Consider the following 9,337-nt stretch of genomic DNA (forward strand, 5'->3'; position numbering starts at 1 on the left):
ATTTGGAAATATCATTGTTTCCAAATGATTCTGATGGTATTCTAGCATTTTAGAAAACTTGAATCTAGATGGACTTGATAGCATCTCCTATGTGTCTGTTTTACTGTTTTGCCAGTCTTAATGGAAGGAGTTAATGACATAATTCAGGAGGGAAAATCCTCATGGAATTTATCAGTGGCAAGAAGCAGTGGTGTGCTAATTTGGTTATTGTACGGATCCCAGCTTGGAATCTCAATTTTAACCATAGCTCAAGTGCTAAGTCACACATGCGATGCTGAAGACAGGACCTCAGGGGCCCTGTGCAGGCTGTGCAAACTATTATACCTATTGCAGCTTGATACTGAAATGCTTCCACCCTCCAGTCAGCAGCTAATCTGTGCACCACACATAATCTTCTGCTTGTCCATGAGTGGTAAAAAAAAATAACACAGGATTTCCCTAGCAGCATTCAATGTACTGTGATTATTTTCTCAAGATATTACAGAAGTCAGAAAATGATCATTTGAATTTATAACATTTGAAGTTAGTGTGTGTGTGTGTGTGTGTGTGTGTGTGTATGTGTGTGTATGTGTTTTGTATGACTATCTGGGGATTTGCACTTATTCATAGACATATAAATTTGTATTTATAGGGATATATTTATATCCTGGAAATATGTAAAAATGAAAGCTCACTTTTAAAAATGGGTTTATTTTAAAATCTGAAATGAACTAACAATGTATTTGGAAGCTGAGTGATGGTGGTGATAATTTTATCTATTCAGAAGGCTGAGATCTGGAAGATCATAGCTTGAAGCTTTCCCAACCTGAAAGTCCATGACTCCTCAAAAACAGCCAGCAGAAAGCAAGGTTGGAGGCATGGTTCAAGTGGTAGAGTACCAGCCAAGCAAAGAAGCCAAGCAAGCATGAGATTCTTAGTTCAAACTCCAGTACCAGAGAAAAAAAAATGGTCTATAATATTGAATGCTTTAGAAAATCACATCATCTTTCATAGAGCTGGAAATTCGGCATAGATGCTCAAAGTATTTTAATACACAAAGATCAAATAGCACTTAGATTAGTTAGCTAATAATATGAGGATTTTCAGTAAAATATACTTTTCTAAAACTAAATTTACAAAAATAAATCTTACCATATTGCAACTGAGTAATTCTAACATACACCGAGAAACATTTCTAGAAAATGTAGCTTTCTTGTTATGAGGGAACTGAATGTAATGGGAGTGTCTCTCTATCCTTGGTTTTCAAGAATTAGATGACATGGTGTGATGGACTATCTAGGATGGAGGTTCATTACTTTCTTCTTTTTTTATATACTGACATTTAATGATTATTTGTTTATTTATTTATTTTTGTCTTTTCTTTTTGGTACTGGGGATCGACCCCATGACGCTGAACTTGCTAAGCAAGCACTTTGCCACTAAGCTACATCCCAGCCCCAGGATCATTCCTTTCTATAAAATTCATTTGTTAATAATACATAATTATTGCCATAGATTTTTATGTGCATGTGAGTAGACATGCTTGAAATCACAGCCTTTTACTCTTCCTCAGCCTCCTACCCCCAGGTCCTTTACCACCTGAGTCACAGCTACACTTCTGACTTTTTGTTGGTTAATTGGGGCTAAGATGGAGCTAAGAGTCTCACAGATCTTCCTGCTCAGGCTGGCTTCAAAATGGAATGATTAGATCCAAGCCTTCTGAGTAGCTAGGATTACAGGCAGGGTAATTGGCATCATCGTGGAATTTTATACTTATGTCTTGTTTTGAATTTTTGTCATTTGAAAACCCAATGGACTTGTTCCATTTTTTCAATTTAATTTTGTTGTCAAGGTGATGTACAGTTATAAGCATAAGGTAGTGAGTAAATTTCTTGTCATACTTGTTACCATCCCTCATTTTTCCTCCACATTCCCTCTCTCCCAGTCCTCTCCCCCTGAGTTATATAGGTAATTTCAAATATAGTGTTTTGTGAGTATCACTGTTGCATTGGTTCCCCCTTTATCCTTTGTCTGGCTATTTTGATGTTCCCATTCCGTATGTAAGATTTTCTGTGGCCTTTGACCAATTATCATAGTTATATGAGTTGATTAAATGGTTAGCTATGAAAGTAAAAAGACTTCATATCAACTCTAATTCTATTTACAATTACTAAGAAGGAATTTTTTTTGCTTACTTAGGAGAAAGACCTTGAACACCAGTAAGACTCCAGTTTTAATTAGAGACATACATAGTTTACACTTAGGACTAAGAATAGTATGATGCTAGAAAGGATGGGGATATTTTAGCTCAAGATTAGGATCTAAGAGGTCTGAGCATGTTTGAATAAGTGATTATTGGTGATTATAAGTTGTTAAACAACTTCACTCCTCACTTGTGGCATAAAACTGGGATTGTAGGTATAATGAGTTACTTTCATAGCATGACATTTCCCAATTTACGGCAAAACGTTAAGTGACACATACTGTATTGTGTTATTTTGAGCATTAGATATGAGGTTTTCATATGGGACATAGAAATTATAGAGATTTTTGTTGTGGATTTGTGTTGCATACTCTAGTGACCAGGCCATCCCATTAAGACATGTTATTTCAGTAACAGCCACAAGATGGGAGTGTTCCCCTTTATAGTGAAGTTTCCTTTCTCCTAATTACACTGTACAAATGAATTCTGTTTTTAGTGACTTACCTGTAGAAGCAATGAAGTAGTTTTTCAGTAGAAATAAGAATAGCAAGATTATATACGTGCTCACATACATATGTACATATACAATCAGACATACTATATATATGTATATACAGATGCATGGATATCTACACAGACACACTAAATCTACAAGTTGAATTTTTATTTCTTTTTAGCTTACATTAATTATGTGGAGAGATGTCATTGGTACACTTCCATACACATTTACAATGTATTCTGCTCAATCTCATTCTCTACATCGCCATCATCATCTCCTTCCTTCACCAAACAATTCCAACATGTTCTTTCATTATTCTAATTTAATTAATCTATCTTGACAATATTAAATCTCCTTTATCCTTTTTTTGTTAAGCTTATACTCTTTTGGCTAGTGCCTTCTTCGCTAAACTCTATTTCTCTATTCCTGCTCCCAAACCCCTACTGATCAACAACTTTCACTGGGGTTTTCCTGCTATTTTCATACATATATAGTTACAATGTATTACAAAATTATTCACCTCTATTTTCCTTCACAGATCAAATTTGATGCTGCTAAATATAGCATAGCTTGATGAATTTGTCACTCAATGCCGTATTTTTTTCCTAAAAATTCAGAACTGGTTTGGTCCTTTTGCATATGGACATAATCTATTATCTGGTTGTAGAAGACCATGATTGTGATACTAGCTATTTGGGAGGTAGAGATCAGGAAGATTTCGGTTCAAGGCTAACCTGGGCAGGAAGTTCATGACACCTCATCTAAACTAATAAAAATACTGAACATAGTGATTCTCAACTCAACTGCTACCCCAGCTACATAGGAAAAATAAGCAATTGGACTCTGGTCCAGGACATTTTGGACATAACAAAGAAGACATATTTTCAAAATAACAAAAGTAAAAAGGTCTGGGGACCTGAATCAAGAGGTGGAGCACCTGATAAGTAAGCACTAGTCCCTGAAATTTTTTTTTTTTTTTTTTTTTTTTTGCCAGTCCTGGGCCTTGGACTCAGGGCCTGAGCACTGTCCCTGGCTTCTTCCCGCTCAAGGCTAGCACTCTGCCACTTGAGCCACAGCGCCGCTTCTGGCCGTTTTCTGTATATGTGGTGCTGGGGAATTGAACCTAGGGCCTCGTGTATCCGAGGCAGGCACTCTTGCCGCTAGGCTATATCCCCAGCCCCTAGTCCCTGAAATTTGACCCCAGTGCTTCCATAAGACAATAACAGCAAAAACAAAGGGCTTTGGGCATACAGCAAGTAGAACAAACTGCTTGCCTGATAAGAGCAAAGGCTTGAGTTCAAGCCATAATATTTTAGTCACACTTTATTAAAACATGATAAAACATTTCAATTTAATTTCACTGAATAAGTTACATAGATTCAGCATTTGCTAAAAGGAGAGTTATTTATTCCAGGAAAGCTTTTGTCCCATTATTATATTTTGGCTGGAATAAAGTGAATGGATTTCTAAACAAAGACTCTGGCAAACAAACTTAGTACTTTGGCATTTGGAAAGGCACTTAGATATTCTGGTCTTTGGTTTTCTACCTGTGCAATAAAAATGGTATGCTAAATAATCTCTGGTACCATGTATGAAGTCCACAGTCTAGATTTCCTAGAACTGATTATTATTCAGACCATACAGTATAATGCAAGCATCTTCTCAAGATCCAAATGAGAGTTGTGTTTGCAGAGAAAGGTAACTTCAGAGCAATTTCAGTTCTCCATTCACTCATGTTCCACAGTGGGATCATTAGCAACTTTTATTGAAAGAAATTCCTTGCTCTAAAATATTTGAGAACCAAAACTTTGGTGTAGATCTTTTGTCTCTTCTCATTTTAGAGAGGAAGAACAGTGACCCAAATAGATTAAGTGTGGTTTAACATGTTTATGTTGTATCATGTGAATAGAACTCCAGTTAGAAAAGAGATCCCAACCTCTAGGGACCAGCCCAGTGTCTTCACCACACAGCTCTGACCTGGCTCTAGTGTAATCAGACTACTACCCCTGCTTTTCTTTTCCTTTTCTTTTCTTTTTTCTTTTTTTTTCCAGTCCTGGGGCTTGGACTTAGGGCCTGAGCACTGTCCCTGGCTTCTTTTTGCTCAAGGCTAGCACTCTACCACTTGAGCCACAGCACCACTTCTGGCTGTTTTCTATATATGTGGTGCTGGGGAATCGATCCCAGGGCTTCATGTATATGAGTCAAGCACTCTTGCCACTAGGCAATATTCCCAGCCCCTACCCCTGCTTTTCAAATCTTTCTCTTGTCAAGTGATCATCTGTTCCTAATGGCACTTGTATTAGGAAAAATAGAAATTAATTTTTTCCACGTAGTGTACTAAGTAAGGAATGGATTTAACAAAAGTTAGCTACTTGTAACACATAGTAATTTAAGAAAATATTTGAGCTATATTAAAACGCAAATTTCTGTTTTTCCCAAATGTCATGCAATAGCTTCGGACTGTCCAACTCTATTTAGAAGAGCAAAGACCGCATAAAGAATCCCTGCCAAACCAGAAGTGGAATGCAGTGGTGTATTCCATTGCTCCAGGTAAACCGTGTAAAGATGACTTATTCTGCCCACACTCTGTGGCATAGAATTTATGGGCACTGATTGTGTAGTTGTCAGTGTATTGGACTTGACCCAGAGTTATGTGCTGAGGAAACTATTTTTTTGGTCAATAGGGTTCTTCTGACTCACCCCAATGTGGAAGTGTGATGGCCATCTATTCAGTAACCAGTCTTGGTTAGGCAATTTAGTTGCTACAGAAAATCTACCCAACTGATTGTCAAATAATATGGACTTGCTTTTAATCAGCAACTCAACATATCTGCATTGCAAGTTCTATCCAGAGAACATGAGTTTGACTTCTATGCTGCTCAATTCCTATCAAAATCTTGATTCTGTGGAATTATAATCAAGGAGGATTTACAGAAGGCCATGCAAACTCCAAAACATATTTGAAAATACTCTGGGTCATACCATCAGACCGCTGAGTACTTCTACTCTGTAGATTTAGCCTCTTCTAAAATTGGTGTTAGTCAAATGGGTTGGGCACATGGCACTAGTTGGCAAGGAATAAGTAGCCATGCAAAATCCTCAAGCGGATATTTCTCAGGAGTTGGTCCATTCATCTCACAGAATACTTACAATGAAATTTCATGGAAGAAGGTTTCATCTCAGCATCAATTAAGTTCAGTTTCTGGGGATTTCTCTTTTAAATTTTTATGCAAATATGAATCTTTTCAAACTTCATGCTTTTTCTTCCTCTCTCCCTCCCTCCCTTCCTCTTTCCTTCCTTCCTTCCTCCTTTTTTTCTTGGACTAAGAAACACTTGGGTTGAATTTTTGGCCTATGTTGAGCATGCATGTATTTATATGTTGGCATGCATGTATATACATATATATACATATATATGCATATATTTATAAGAATAATTTTTAAGCATGTTATCCAAACATTTTCACTTTTTTATATCTCTTCAACATCTGTCATTTTACATTTATATTATATTACATTTATATTTATATCTTTATATTTTAATAATATATTTGAATATAAATAAAATAATTGAATGTTAAAAATATATTGCTACTCATCTTTATATTTTATGTGACAAATCCAATTTAAAATTTTGCAAATGGAGGAAAATGTCAGAAAAACTTCAATAAGAAATTCTATGTAGAAAAGGAAACCACCAAGGAGGATTTTTAGGTGAATGCTTAAGGTAGTTACCTCAAAAGGGGGTATGCCAGAGGCACGTAGGTGTTAATTTGTGCCTCTGTGTCATTCCTTGTCTCAGCTGTTGTTGGGATATACAACCTTTAATTCTCCATCCAGTCCTTTTCATCCATTCCCTTCCAATTGTGTTTTCATTGCTAATAGAACTACAGTAAAGGAGGCTGGCTGTTCCCTGTGGGAAGGAAAAATAAATGTCAATATATCCCAAGAACCATGTTGAAGGCATACATTACAAAAATATCACTCATTTGGTACCTAGATAGAAGGGACCATTTAAAAGAGGAAAAAGGTGATGGAGAAGAGTGAATATCATCCCTCTGAACAATTAACATATACTTAAAAATCAAATGGCAAGAATGTGGAGGGGGAAGTGGTAAACAGGTTGCCACTAGTGGTGAATAGGGTGAATATAGTGACAATATTTCAGGCATAGTGTGAAAATGGAAAACTGAAGTTTATTGATATAAAATGGTAGGGAGAAGAGGGGTTGAGGGATAGGGGTTGAGGAGTAGTCTGGTCAAGGTACATATATTCATGTATGAATGTGAGGCCTTCACTGTATAGGTAGTTGCAATGTGGGCAAAACTAAAAAATTAGCTTAAACCTCTAAATAACAAAAGATCCTGTTAATGCTTTATTAGAGTAGAGTAATTACATAATTTATCACCTAAGCCAGGAAACTGATGAGGATGAACATAGTTTTTGTTATGAATAAATAAGCTATTAAAGTAGGTGTTTGGCTGTTATTTCAAGCAAACTGAAACCAATGATTGCCTGATATATAATATTCAATAGTTTCTATTACATAAAGTTTTTATGCACAATTTCAAGAATTACTTATACTTAGTACTTACAAACAATCCTGTCCACATTTTTAACATTGAATTTATGCTTCTAGTGGTCCATGATGTATTTTCTGGCCTTCCCTCATGTTGGACTTCTTTTATTCCTTTTTCCACATATTAGCTTATTCTACAATAGCATCTCTTTTTCTATTACCTCATAGCTACATTAAATTCCTTGATTCTAACAAACTGGAGAAACAGCAACTCAATAATTTAAGGAAGCACCTTAATCTCCTCGAAAGAGAACAACAAGCCAAACCCCAAGTCAATAGACAGAAGCAAATAATTAAAATCAAATCAGAATTAAATCAATTAGAGATGAAAAAAAACTATCGAAAGAATCAACAAAACAAAGAGTTGGTTCTTTGAAAAAATCAACTAAATAGGTAACAAACAGTACAAGAAATGTATCCAATGCCTAACGTATGAAACTGTAACCTCTCTGTACATCAGTTTTATAATAAAAACTTAAAAAAAATCAACTAAATAGACAGACCCCTGGGAAACCTGACCAAAAAATGAAGGCAGCACACTCAAATAAACAAGATAAGAGACAAAACAGGTAATATCACCACAGAAATAACCGAAATTCAGAAAATAATAAGGGACTATTTTGCAAACCTTTATGCCAACAAATTCGAGAACTTGGAAGAAATGGATGATTTCCTAGAAAAAATTCATAACCCCAAACTCAACCAAGAAGATTTAAACCTTCTAAACAGACCCATATCCAGTATTGAAATAGAAATGGCAATAAATGATCTCCCATCCAAGAAAAGCCCAGGTCCAGACGGATTCACTGCAGAATTCTCCAAGGCCTTCAAAACAGAACTCACACCAATTTTTCTCAAACTATTCAATGAAATTGAAAGAGAACATTCACTATCAGACACATTCTATGAAGCCAGCATAACCCTCATCCCCAAACCAGGCAGGGACTCATCACGTAAAGAAGCTATAGACCGATTTCCCTGATGAACATAGATGCAAAAATTCTCAACAAAATTCTGGCCAATCGACTTCAACAGGTCATCAAAAAAAATCATGCCCCATGATCAAACTGGATTCATCCCAGGGATGCAAAGTTGGTTTAATACATGCAAGTCAATTAATGTAATCCACCACATCAACCGGAGCAAGGTAAAGAACTACATGGTTTTATATCTGGATGTGGAAAAAGCGTTCAACAAAATCCAGCACCCATTTATGCTAAAAGCCCTGGAAAAACTGGGATTCCAGGGAACATTCTTGAATATAATCAAGGCAGTTTATGACAAACCAACAGCAAGTATAACTCTAAATGGTGAAAAATTAAAGCCATTCCCTTTAAAATCAGGAACAAGGCAGGGATGTCCACTCTCTCCCCTGCTCTTCAACATAGTACTAGAATTCCTTGCCAGAGCAATTAGGCAAGAAGAAAATATAAAGGGGATCCAAATAGGAAAAGATGAAGTTAAACTTTCTCTCTTCGCAGATGACATGATCCTATACCTAAAGAATCCCATAGACTCTACCCGCAAGCTACTAGAGCTGATCCAAAACTTTGGCAAAGTTGCAGGATATAAAATAAACCCTCAAAAATCAACGGCCTTTCTCTATGCTAACGACCCGAAGACAGAGGTGGAAATCAGGAAAGCAAATCCTTTTGCAATAGCCCCCCAAAACATAAAATACCTAGGAATAACCTTAACCAAAGAAGTGAAAGACCTCTTTGATGAGAACTTTAAAAGCTTGAAAAATGAAATTAAGTCAGAACTAAGGAAATGGAAAAACCTCCCATGCTCCTGGATTGGGAGGATTAATATAATCAAAATGGCAATATTGCCAAAGGCTATCTACAAATTCAATGCAATACCTATTAATATCCCAACACCATTTTTTAATGAAATAGAGGAAGCAATCCAGAAATTCATATGGAACAATAAAAGACCTAGAATAGCAAAAACACTCCTAAGCAGAAAGAACATTGCTGGAAGAATTACAATACCCAACTTCAAGCTGTATTATAAAGCTATAGAAATAAAATCAGCCTCGTATTGGCACCGGAACAGACCTGAAGACCAATGGAAC

The sequence above is a fragment of the Perognathus longimembris genome, chromosome 19 (genome assembly GCF_023159225.1).
Source record: "Perognathus longimembris pacificus isolate PPM17 chromosome 19, ASM2315922v1, whole genome shotgun sequence".
In the NCBI taxonomy this organism is placed as follows: Eukaryota; Metazoa; Chordata; class Mammalia; order Rodentia; family Heteromyidae; genus Perognathus; species Perognathus longimembris.